We start from the raw sequence: 13480 nt of genomic DNA, 5'->3' as shown, positions 1-13480 counted from the left end.
TGGGTACTCGTGTGATCTGAGTGACTCAGTTTTCGAATACAACTGTCGCGTGGTGCACCGCGACCTCCAGGCACCCCGGAGTTTCTGAAAAAAAATTTTCTGCGATTTTCACGAAACCACTTTTCTTCAACTTGAATTGGGCTAAAAATCCATCACTGAAAATAAAAATTCTCTGAGTAGTGTGGAAATAGTGATCCTTACCCTGCCTGGGTTGTCCACTGAGCATTTCCGCGAGCTCTACCTGAAGTTCTCTGGGCATGGGATTTTGACATGTTCCCCAAACCAAAAGGAATGAGTGGGAAACAATCAAGACAACAGATAGAAGCACTTGCATTTGAATGAGTTTCAAGCATGCTTGGGTACTCGTGTGATCTGAGTGACTCAGTTTTCGAATACAACTGTCGCGTTGTGCATCGCGACCTCCAGGCACCCCGGAGCTTCTGAAAAAAAATTTTCTGCGATTTTCACGAAACCACTTTTCTTCACCTTGAATTGGGATAAAAATCCATCACTGAAAATAAAAATTCTCTGAGTAGTGTGGAAATACTGATCCATACCCTGCCTGGGTTGTCCACTGAGCATTTCAGCGAGCTCTGCCTGAAGTTCTCTGGGCATGGGATTTTGACATGTTCCCCAAACCAAAAGGAATGAGTGGGAAACAATCAAGACAACAGATAGAAGCACTTGCATTTGAATGAGTTTCAAGCATGCTTGGGTACTCGTGTGATCTGAGTGACTCAGTTTTCGAATACAACTGTCACGTGGTGCACCGCGACCTCCAGGCACCCCGGAGTTTCTGACAAAAAGTTTTCTGCGATTTTCACGAAACCACTTTTCTTCAACTTGAATTGGGCTAAAAATCCATCACTGAAAATAAAAATTCTCTGAGTAGTGTGGAAATAGTGATCCTTTCCCTGCCTGGGTTGTCCACTGAGCATTTAAACGAGCTCTACCTGAAGTTCTCTGGGCATGGGATTTTGACGTGTTCCCCAAACCAAAAGGAATGAGTGGGAAACAATCAAGAAAAGAGATAGAGGCACTTGCATTTGAATGAGTTTCAAGCATGCTTGGGTACTCGTGTGATCTGAATGACTCAGTCTTGGAATCCAACTGTCGCGTGGTGTATCACGACCTCAAGGCACCCTGGAGTTTCTGAAAAAAAATTTTCTGCGATTTTCACGAAACCACTTTTCTTCAACTTGAATTGGGCTAAAAATCTATCCCTGAAAATAAAAATTCTCTGAGTTGTGTGTAAATGCTGATCCTTACCCTGCCTGGGTTGTCCACTGAGCATTTCCCCGAACTCTACCTGAAGTTCTCTGGGCATGGGATTTTGACTTGTTCCCCAAACCAAAAGGAATGAGTGGGAAACAATCAAGAAAAGAGATAGAGGCACTTGCATTTGAATGAGTTTCAAGCATGCTTGGGTACTCGTGTGATCTGAGTGACTCAGTTTTGGAATCCAACTGTCGCGTGGTGCATCACGACCTCAAGGCACCCCGGAGTTTCTGAAAAAAAATTTTCTGCAATTTTCACGAAACCACTTTTCATCAACTTGAATTGGGCTAAAAATCCATCCCTGAAAATAAATATTCTCTGAGTAGTATGGAAATGCTGATCCTTACCCTACCTGGGTTGTCCACTGAGCATTTCCGCGAGCTCTACCTGAAGTTCTCTGGGCATGGGATTTTGACATGTTCCCCAAACCAAAAGGAATGAGTGGGAAACAATCAAGACAACAGATAGAAGCACTTGCATTTGAATGAGTTTCAAGCATGCTTGGGTACTAGTGTGATCTGAGTGACTCAGTTTGGGAATACAACTGTCGCGTGGTGCACCGCGACCTCCAGGCACCCCGGAGTTTCTGAAAAAAAATTTTCTGCAATTTTCACGAAACCACTTTTCATCAACTTGAATTGGGCTAAAAATCCATCCCTGAAAATAAATATTCTCTGAGTAGTATGGAAATGCTGATCCTTACCCTACCTGGGGTGTCCACTGAGCATTTCCGCGAACTCTACTTGAAGTTCTCTGGGCATGGGATTTTGACATGTTACCCAAACCAAAAGGAATGAGTGGGAAACAATCAAGACAACAGATAGAAGCACTTGCATTTGAATGAGTTTCAAGCATGCTTGGGTACTCGTGTGATCTGAGTGACTCAATTTTGGAATACAACTGTCGCGTGGTGCATCACGACCTCAAGGCACCCCGGAGTTTCTGAAAAAAAATTTTCTGCAATTTTCACAAAACCACTTTTCTTCAACTTGAATTGGGCTAAAAATCCATCCCTGAAAATAAATATTCTCTGAGTAGTGTGGAAATACTGATCCTTACCCTACCTGGGGTGTCCACTGAGCATTTCGTCAAACTCTACTTGAAGTTCTCTGGGCATGGGATTTTGACATGTTACCCAAACCAAAAGGAATGAGTGGGAAACAATCAAGACAACAGATAGAAGCACTTGCATTTGAATGAGTTTCAAGCATGCTTGGGTACTCGTGTGATCTGAGTGACTCAGTTTTCGAATACAACTGTCACGTGGTGCACCGCGACCTCCAGGCACCCCGGAGTTTCTGAAAAATAATGTTCTGCGATTTTCACGAAACCACTTTTCTTCAACTTGAATTGGGCTAAAAATCCATCACTGAAAATAAAAATTCTCTGAGCAGTGTGGAAATAGTGATCCTTACCCTGCCTGGGTTGTCCACTGAGCATTTCCGCGAGCTCTACCTGAAGTTCTCTGGGCATGGGATTTTGACATGTTCCCCAAACCAAAAGGAATGAGTGGGAAACAATCAAGACAACAGATAGAAGCACTTGCATTTGAATGAGTTTCAAGCATGCTTGGGTACTAGTGTTATCTGAGTGACTCAGTTTTCAAATACAACTGTCGCGAGGTGCACCGCGACCTCCAGGCACCCTGGAGTTTCTGAAAAAAAATTTTCTGCGATTTTTACGAAACCACTTTTCTTCAACTTGAATTGGGCTAAAAATCTATCCCTGAAAATAAAAATTCTCTGAGTTGTGTGTAAATGCTGATCCTTACCCTGCCTGGGTTGTCCACTGAGCATTTCCCCGAACTCTACCTGAAGTTCTCTGGGCATGGGATTTTGACTTGTTCCCCAAACCAAAAGGAATGAGTGGGAAACAATCAAGAAAAGAGATAGAGGCACTTGTATTTGAATGAGTTTCAAGCATGCTTGGGTACTCGTGTGATCTGAGTGACTCAGTTTTGGAATCCAACTGTCGCGTGGTGCATCACGACCTCAAGGCACCCCGGAGTTTCTGAAAAAAAATTTTCTGCAATTTTCACGAAACCACTTTTCATCAACTTGAATTGGGCTAAAAATCCATCCCTGAAAATAAATATTCTCTGAGTAGTATGGAAATGCTGATCCTTACCCTACCTGGGGTGTCCACTGAGCATTTCCGCGAACTCTACTTGAAGTTCTCTGGGCATGGGATTTTGACATGTTACCCAAACCAAAAGGAATGAGTAGGAAACAATCAAGACAACAGATAGAAGCACTTGCATTTGATTGAGTTTCAAGCATGCTTGGGTACTCGTGTGATCTGAGTGACTCAGTTTTCGAATACAACTGTCACGTGGTGCACCGCGACCTCCAGGCACCCCGGAGTTTCTGAAAAAAAATTTTCTGCGATTTTCACGAAACCACTTTTCATCAACTTGAATTGGGCTAAAAATCCATCCCTGAAAATAAATATTCTCTGAGTAGTGTGGAAATGCTGATCCTTACCCTACCTGGGGTGTCCACTGAGCATTTCCTCAAACTCTACTTGAAGTTCTCTGGGCATGGGATTTTGACATGTTACCCAAACCAAAAGGAATGAGTGGGAAACAATCAAGACAACAGATAGAAGCACTTGCATTTGAATGAGTTTCAAGCATGCTTGGGTACTCGTGTGATCTGAGTGACTCAGTTTTCGAATACAACTGTCACGTGGTGCACCGCGACCTCCAGGCACCCCGGAGTTTCTGAAAAAAAATTTTCTGCGATTTTCACGAAACCACTTTTCTTCAACTTGAATTGGGCCAAAAATCCATCACTGAAAATAAAAATTCTCTGAGTAGTGTGGAAATACTGATCCTTACCCTGCCTGGGTTGTCCACTGAGCATTTCCGCGAGCTCTACCTGAAGTTCTCTGGGCATGGGATTTTGACATGTTCCCCAAACCAAAAGGAATGAGTGGGAAACAATCAAGACAACAGATAGAAGCACTTGCATTTGAATGAGTTTCAAGCATGCTTGGGTACTCGTGTGATCTGAGTGACTCAGTTTTGGAATACAACTGTCGCGTGGTGCACCACGACCTCCAGGCACCCCGGAGTTTCTGAAAAAATTTTTTTTGCGATTTTCACGAAACCACTTTTCTTCAACTTGAATTGGGCTAAAAATCCATCACTGAAAATAAAAATTCTCTGAGTAGTGTGGAAATACTGATCCTTACCCTGCCTGGGTTGTCCACTGAGCATTTCCGCGAGCTCTACCTGAAGTTCTCTGGGCATGGGATTTTGACATGTTCCCCAAACCAAAAGGAATGAGTGGGAAACAATCAAGACAACAGATAGAAGCACTTGCATTTGAATGAGTTTCAAGCATGCTTGGGTACTCGTGTGATCTGAGTGACTCAGTTTTGGAATACAACTGTCGCGTGGTGCACCGCGACCTCCAGGCACTCCGGAGTTTCTGAAAAAAAAATGTCTGCAATTTTCACGAAACCACTTTTCATCAACTTGAATTGGGCTAAAAATCCATCCCTGAAAATAAATATTCTCTGAGTAGTGTGGAAATGCTGATCCTTACCCTGCCTGGGTTGTCCACTGCGCATTTCCGCGAGCTCTATCTGAAGTTCTCTGGGCATGGGATTTTGACATGTTCCCCAAACCAAAAGGAATGAGTGGGAAACAATCAAGACAACAGATAGAAGCACTTGCATTTGAATGAGTTTCAAGCATGCTTGGGTACTCGTGTGATCTGAGTGACTCAGTTTTCGAATACAACTGTCGCGTGGTGCATCGCGACCTCCAGGCACCCCGGAGTTTCTGAAAAAAAATTTTCTGCGATTTTCACGAAACCACTTTTCTTCAACTTGAATTGGGCTAAAAATCCATCACTGAAAATAAAAATTCTCTGAGTAGTGTGGAAATACTGATCATTACCCTGGCTGGGTTGTCCACTAAGCATTTCCGCGATCTCTACCTGAAGTTCTCTGGGCATGGGATTTTGACATGTTCCCCAAACCAAAAGGAATGAGTGGGAAACAATCAAGACAACAGATAGAAGCACTTGCATTTGAATGAGTTTCAAGCATGCTTGGGTACTCGTGTGATCTGAGTGACTCAGTTTTGGAATACAACTGTCGCGTGGTGCACCGCGACCTCTAGGCACTCCGGAGTTTCTGAAAAAAAAATGTCTGCAATTTTCACGAAACCACTTTTCATCAACTTGAATTGGGCTAAAAATCCATCCCTGAAAATAAATATTCTCTGAGTAGTATGGAAATGCTGATCCTTACCCTACCTGGGGTGTCCACTGAGCATTTCCCCGAACTCTACCTGAAGTTCTCTGGGCATGGGATTTTGACTTGTTCCCCAAACCAAAAGGAATGAGTGGGAAACAATCAAGAAAAGAGATAGAGGCACTTGCATTGGAATGAGTTTCAAGCATGCTTGGGTACTCGTGTGATCTGAGTGACTCAGTTTTGGAATCCAACTGTCGCGTGGTGCATCACGACCTCAAGGCACCCCGGAGTTTCTGAAAAAAAATTTTCTGCAATTTTCACGAAACCACTTTTCATCAACTTGAATTGGGCTAAAAATCCATCCCTGAAAATAAATATTCTCTGAGTAGTATGGAAATGCTGATCCTTACCCTACCTGGGGTGTCCACTGAGTATTTCCGCGAACTCTACTTGGAGTTCTCTGGGCATGGGATTTTGACATGTTACCCAAACCAAAAGGAATGAGTGGGAAACAATCAAGACAACAGATAGAAGCACTTGCATTTGAATGAGTTTCAAGGATGCTTGGGTACTCGTGTGATCTGAGTGACTCAGTTTTCGAATACAACTGTCACGTGGTGCACCGCGACCTCCAGGCACCCCGGAGTTTTTGAAAAAAAATTTTTTTGCGATTTTCACGAAACCACTTTTCTTCAACTTGAATTGGGCTAAAAATCCATCACTGAAAATAAAAATTCTCTGAGTAGTGTGGAAATACTGATCCTTACCCTGCCTGGGTTGTCCACTGAGCATTTCCGCGATCTCTACCTGAAGTTCTCTGGGCATGGGATTTTGACATGTTCCCCAAACCAAAAGGAATGAGTAGGAAACAATCAAGACAACAGATAGAAGCACTTGCATTTGAATGAGTTTCAAGCATGCTTGGGTACTCGTGTGATCTGAGTGACTCATTTTTGGAATACAACTGTCGCGTGGTGCACCGCGACCTCCAGGCACCCCGGAGTTTCTGAAAAAAAATTTTCTGCGATTTTCACGAAACCACTTTTCTTCAACTTGAATTGGGCTAAAAATCCCTCACTGAAAATAAAAATTCTCTGAGTCGTGTGGAAATACTGATCCTTTCCCTGCCTGGGTTGACCACTGAGCAATTCCGCGAGCTCTACCTGAAGTTCTCTGGGCATGGGATTTCGACATGTTCCCCAAACCAAAAGGAATGAGTGGGAAACAATCAAGACAACAGATAGAAGCACTTGCATTTGAATGAGTTTCAAGCATGCTTGGGTACTCATGTGATCTGAGTGACTCAGTTTTGGAATACAACTGTCGCGTGGTGCATCACGACCTCAAGGCACCCCGGAGTTTCTGAAAAAAAAATTTCTGCAATTTTCACGAAACCACTTTTCATCAACTTGAATTGGGCTAAAAATCCATCCCTGAAAATAAATATTCTCTGAGAAGTGTGGAAATGCTGATCCTTACCCTACCTAGGGTGTCCACTGAGCATTTCCGCGAACTCTACTTGAACTTCTCTGGGCATGGGATTTTGACATGTTACCCAAACCAAAAGGAATGAGTGGGAAACAATCAAGACAACAGATAGAAGCACTTGCATTTGAATGAGTTTCAAGCATGCTTGGGTACTCGTGTGATCTGAGTGACTCAGTTTTCGAATACAACTGTCACGTGGTGCACCGCGACCTCCAGGCACCCCGGAGTTTCTGAAAAAAAATTTTCTGCGATTTTCACGAAACCACTTTTCTTCAACTTGAATTGGGCTAAAAATCCATCACTGAAAATAAAAATGCTCTCAGTAGTGTGGAAATACTGATCGTTACCCTGCCTGGGTTGTCCACTAAGCATTTCCGCGATCTCTACCTGAAGTTCTCTGGGCATGGGATTTTGACATGTTCCCCAAACCAAAAGGAATGAGTGGGAAACAATCAAGACAACAGATAGAAGCACTTGCATTTGAATGAGTTTCAAGCATGCTTGGGTACTCGTGTGATCTGAGTGACTCAGTTTTGGAATACAACTGTCGCGTGGTGCACCGCGACCTCCAGGCACTCCGGAGTTTCTGAAAAAAAAATTTATGCAATTTTCACGAAACCACTTTTCATCAACTTGAATTGGGCTAAAAATCCATCCCTGAAAATAAATATTCTCTGAGTAGTATGGAAATGCTGATCCTTACCCTACCTGGGGTGTCCACTGAGCATTTCCCCGAACTCTACCTGAAGTTCTCTGGGCATGGGATTTTGACTTGTTCCCCAAACCAAAAGGAATGAGTGGGAAACAATCAAGAAAAGAGATCGAGGCACTTGCATTGGAATGAGTTTCAAGCATGCTTGGGTACTCGTGTGATCTGAGTGACTCAGTTTTGGAATACAACTGTCGCGTGGTGCATCACGACCTCAAGGCACCCCGGAGTTTCTGAAAAAAAATTTTCTGCAATTTTCACGAAACCACTTTTCATCAACTTGAATTGGGCCAAAAATCCATCACTGAAAATAAAAATTCTCTGAGTAGTGTGGAAATACTGATCCTTACCCTGCCTGGGTTGTCCACTGAGCATTTCCGCGAGCTCTATCTGAAGTTCTCTGGGCATGGGATTTTGACATGTTCCCCAAACCAAAAGGAATGAGTGGGAAACAATCAAGACAACAGATAGAAGCACTTGCATTTGAATGAGTTTCAAGCATGCTTGGGTACTCGTGTGATCTGAGTGACTCAGTTTTGGAATACAACTGTCGCGTGGTGCATCACGACCTCAAGGCACCCCGGAGTTTCTGAAAAAAAATTTTCTGCAATTTTCACGAAACCACTTTTCATCAACTTGAATTGGGCTAAAAATCCATCCCTGAAAATAAATATTCTCTGAGTAGTGTGGAAATGCTGATCCTTACCCTACCTGGGGTGTCCACTGAGCATTTCCTCAAACTCTACTTGAAGTTCTCTGGGCATGGGTTTTTGACATGTTACCCAAACCAAAAGGAATGAGTGGGAAACAATCAAGAAAAGAGATAGAGGCACTTGCATTGGAATGAGTTTCAAGCATGCTTGGGTACTCGTGTGATCTGAGTGACTCAGTTTTCGAATACAACTGTCACGTGGTGCACCGCGACCTCCAGGCACCCCGGAGTTTCTGAAAAAAAATTTTCTGCGATTTTCACGAAACCACTTTTCTTCAACTTGAATTGGGCTAAAAATCCATCACTGAAAATAAAAATGCTCTCAGTAGTGTAGAAATACTGATCGTTACCCTGCCTGGGTTGTCCACTAAGCATTTCCGCGATCTCTACCTGAAGTTCTCTGGGCATGGGATTTTGACATGTTCCCCAAACCAAAAGGAATGAGTGGGAAACAATCAAGACAACAGATAGAAGCACTTGCATTTGAATGAGTTTCAAGCATGCTTGGGTACTCGTGTGATCTGAGTGACTCAGTTTTGGAATACAACTGTCGCGTGGTGCACCGCGACCTCCAGGCACTCCGGAGTTTCTGAAAAAAAAATTTCTGCAATTTTCACGAAACCACTTTTCATCAACTTGAATTGGGCTAAAAATCCATCCCTGAAAATAAATATTCTCTGAGTAGTATGGAAATGCTGATCCTTACCCTACCTGGGGTGTCCACTGAGCATTTCCCCGAACTCTACCTGAAGTTCTCTGGGCATGGGATTTTGACTTGTTCCCCAAACCAAAAGGAATGAGTGGGAAACAATCAAGAAAAGAGATAGAGGCACTTGCATTGGAATGAGTTTCAAGCATGCTTGGGTACTCGTGTGATCTGAGTGACTCAGTTTTGGAATCCAACTGTCGCGTGGTGCATCACGACCTCAAGGCACCCCGGAGTTTCTGAAAAAAAATTTTCTGCAATTTTCACGAAACCACTTTTCATCAACTTGAATTGGACCAAAAATCCATCACTGAAAATAAAAATTCTCTGAGTAGTGTGGAAATACTGATCCTTACCCTGCCTGGGTTGTCCACTGAGCATTTCCGCGAGCTCTATCTGAAGTTCTCTGGGCATGGGATTTTGACATGTTCCCCAAACCAAAAGGAATGAGTGGGAAACAATCAAGACAACAGATAGAAGCACTTGCATTTGAATGAGTTTCAAGCATGCTTGGGTACTCGTGTGATCTGAGTGACTCATTTTTGGAATACAACTGTCGCGTGGTGCACCGCGACCTCCAGGCACCCCGGAGTTTCTGAAAAAAAATTTTCTGCGATTTTCACGAAACCACTTTTCTTCAACTTGAATTGGGCTAAAAATCCCTCACTGAAAATAAAAATTATCTGAGTCGTGTGGAAATACTGATCCTTACCCTGCCTGGGTTGACCACTGAGCAATTCCGCGAGCTCTACCTGAAGTTCTCTGGGCATGGGATTTTGACATGTTCCCCAAACCAAACGGAATGAGTGGGAAACAATCAAGACAACAGATAGAAGCACTTGCATTTGAATGAGTTTCAAGCATGCTTGGTACTCATGTGATCTGAGTGACTCAGTTTTGGAATACAACTGTCGCGTGGTGCATCACGACCACAAGGCACCCCGGAGTTTCTGAAAAAAAATTTTCTGCAATTTTCACGAAACCACTTTTCATCAACTTGAATTGGGCTAAAAATCCATCCCTGAAAATAAATATTCTCTGAGAAGTGTGGAAATGCTGATCCTTACCCTACCTAGGGTGTCCACTGAGCATTTCCGCGAACTCTACTTGAAGTTCTCTGGGCATGGGATTTTGACATGTTACCCAAACCAAAAGGAATGAGTGGGAAACAATCAAGACAACAGATAGAAGCACTTGCATTTGAATGAGTTTCAAGCATGCTTGGGTACTCGTGTGATCTGAGTGACTCAGTTTTCGAATACAACTGTCACGTGGTGCACCGCGACCTCCAGGCACCCCGGAGTTTCTGAAAAAAAATTTTCTGCGATTTTCACGAAACCACTTTTCTTCAACTTGAATTGGGCTAAAAATCCATCACTGAAAATAAAAATGCTCTCAGTAGTGTGGAAATACTGATCGTTACCCTGCCTGGGTTGTCCACTAAGCATTTCCGCGATCTCTACCTGAAGTTCTCTGGGCATGGGATTTTGACATGTTCCCCAAACCAAAAGGAATGAGTGGGAAACAATCAAGACAACAGATAGAAGCACTTGCATTTGAATGAGTTTCAAGCATGCTTGGGTACTCGTGTGATCTGAGTGACTCAGTTTTGGAATACAACTGTCGCGTGGTGCACCGCGACCTCCAGGCACTCCGGAGTTTCTGAAAAAAAAATTTCTGCAATTTTCACGAAACCACTTTTCATCAACTTGAATTGGGCTAAAAATCCATCCCTGAAAATAAATATTCTCTGAGTAGTATGGAAATGCTGATCCTTACCCTACCTGGGGTGTCCACTGAGCATTTCCCCGAACTCTACCTGAAGTTCTCTGGGCATGGGATTTTGACTTGTTCCCCAAACCAAAAGGAATGAGTGGGAAACAATCAAAAAAAGAGATAGAGGCACTTGCATTGGAATGAGTTTCAAGCATGCTTGGGTACTCGTGTGATCTGAGTAACTCAGTTTTGGAATACAACTGTCGCGTGGTGCATCACGACCTCAAGGCACCCCGGAGTTTCTGAAAAAAAATTTTCTGCAATTTTCACGAAACCACTTTTCATCAACTTGAATTGGGCCAAAAATCCATCACTGAAAATAAAAATTCTCTGAGTAGTATGGAAATGCTGATCCTTACCCTACCTGGGGTGTCCACTGAGCATTTCCGCGAGCTCTATCTGAAGTTCTCTGGGCATGGGATTTTGACATGTTCCCCTAACCAAAAGGAATGAGTGGGAAACAATCAAGACAACAGATAGAAGCACTTGCATTTGAATGAGTTTCAAGCATGCTTGGGTACTCGTGTGATCTGAGTGACTCAGTTTTGGAATCCAACTGTCACGTGGTGCACCGCGACCTCCAGGCACCCCGGAGTTTCTGAAAAAAAATTTTCTGCGATTTTCACGAAACCACTTTTCTTCAACTTGAATTGGGCTAAAAATCCATCACTGAAAATAAAAATTCTCTGAGTAGTGTGGAAATACTGATCCTTACTCTGCCTGGGTTGACCACTGAGCAATTCCGCGAGCTCTACCTGAAGTTCTCTGGGCATGGGATTTTGACATGTTCCCCAAACCAAAAGGAATGAGTGGGAAACAATCAAGACAACAGATAGAAGCACTTGCATTTGAATGAGTTTCAAGCATGCTTGGGTACTCATGTGATCTGAGTGACTCAGTTTTGGAATACAACTGTCGCGTGGTGCATCACGACCTCAAGGCACCCCGGAGTTTCTGAAAAAAAATTTTCTGCAATTGTCACGAAACCACTTTTCATCAACTTGAATTGGGCTAAAAATCCATCCCTGAAAATAAATATTCTCTGAGAAGTGTGGAAATGCTGATCCTTACCCTACCTAGGGTGTCCACTGAGCATTTCCGCGAACTCTACTTGAAGTTCTCTGGGCATGGGATTTTGACATGTTACCCAAACCAAAAGGAATGAGTGGGAAACAATCAAGACAACAGATAGAAGCACTTGCATTTGAATGAGTTTCAAGGATGCTTGGGTACTCGTGTGATCTGAGTGACTCAGTTTTCGAATACAACTGTCACGTGGTGCACCGCGACCTCCAGGCACCCCGGAGTTTTTGAAAAAAATTTTTTTTGCGATTTTCACGAAACCACTTTTCTTCAACTTGAATTGGGCTAAAAATCCATCACTGAAAATAAAAATTCTCTGAGTAGTGTGGAAATACTGATCCTTACCCTGCCTGGGTTGTCCACTGAGCATTTCCGCGATCTCTACCTGAAGTTCTCTGGGCATGGGATTTTGACATGTTCCCCAAACCAAAAGGAATGAGTAGGAAACAATCAAGACAACAGATAGAAGCACTTGCATTTGAATGAGTTTCAAGCATGCTTGGGTACTCGTGTGATCTGAGTGACTCATTTTTGGAATACAACTGTCGCGTGGTGCACCGCGACCTCCAGGCACCCCGGAGTTTCTGAAAAAAAATTTTCTGCGATTTTCACGAAACCACTTTTCTTCAACTTGAATTGGGCTAAAAATCCCTCACTGAAAATAAAAATTCTCTGAGTCGTGTGGAAATACTGATCCTTACCCTGCCTGGGTTGACCACTGAGCAATTCCGCGAGCTCTACCTGAAGTTCTCTGGGCATGGGATTTCGACATGTTCCCCAAACCAAAAGGAATGAGTGGGAAACAATCAAGACAACAGATAGAAGCACTTGCATTTGAATGAGTTTCAAGCATGCTTGGGTACTCGTGTGATCTGAGTGACTCAGTTTTCGAATACAACTGTCACGTGGTGCACCGCGACCTCCAGGCACCCCGGAGTTTCTGAAAAAAAATTTTCTGCGATTTTCACGAAACCACTTTTCTTCAACTTGAATTGGGCTAAAAATCCATCACTGAAAATAAAAATGCTCTCAGTAGTGTGGAAATACTGATCCTTACTCTGCCTGGGTTGACCACTGAGCAATTCCGCGAGCTCTACCTGAAGTTCTCTGGGCATGGGATTTTGACATGTTCCCCAAACCAAAAGGAATGAGTGGGAAACAATCAAGACAACAGATAGAAGCACTTGCATTTGAATGAGTTTCAAGCATGCTTGGGTACTCATGTGATCTGAGTGACTCAGTTTTGGAATACAACTGTCGCGTGGTGCATCACGACCTCAAGGCACCCCGGAGTTTCTGAAAAAAAAATTTCTGCAATTTTCACGAAACCACTTTTCATCAACTTGAATTGGGCTAAAAATCCATCCCTGAAAATAAATATTCTCTGAGAAGTGTGGAAATGCTGATCCTTACCCTACCTAGGGTGTCCACTGAGCATTTCCGCGAACTCTACTTGAAGTTCTCTGGGCATGGGATTTTGACATGTTACCCAAACCAAAAGGAATGAGTGGGAAACAAT

Source organism: Atractosteus spatula, chromosome 1 (assembly GCF_055471065.1).
Source record: "Atractosteus spatula isolate fAtrSpa1 chromosome 1, fAtrSpa1.hap1, whole genome shotgun sequence".
In the NCBI taxonomy this organism is placed as follows: domain Eukaryota; kingdom Metazoa; phylum Chordata; class Actinopteri; order Semionotiformes; family Lepisosteidae; genus Atractosteus; species Atractosteus spatula.
Note: the sequence above shows the minus strand (reverse complement) of the source record.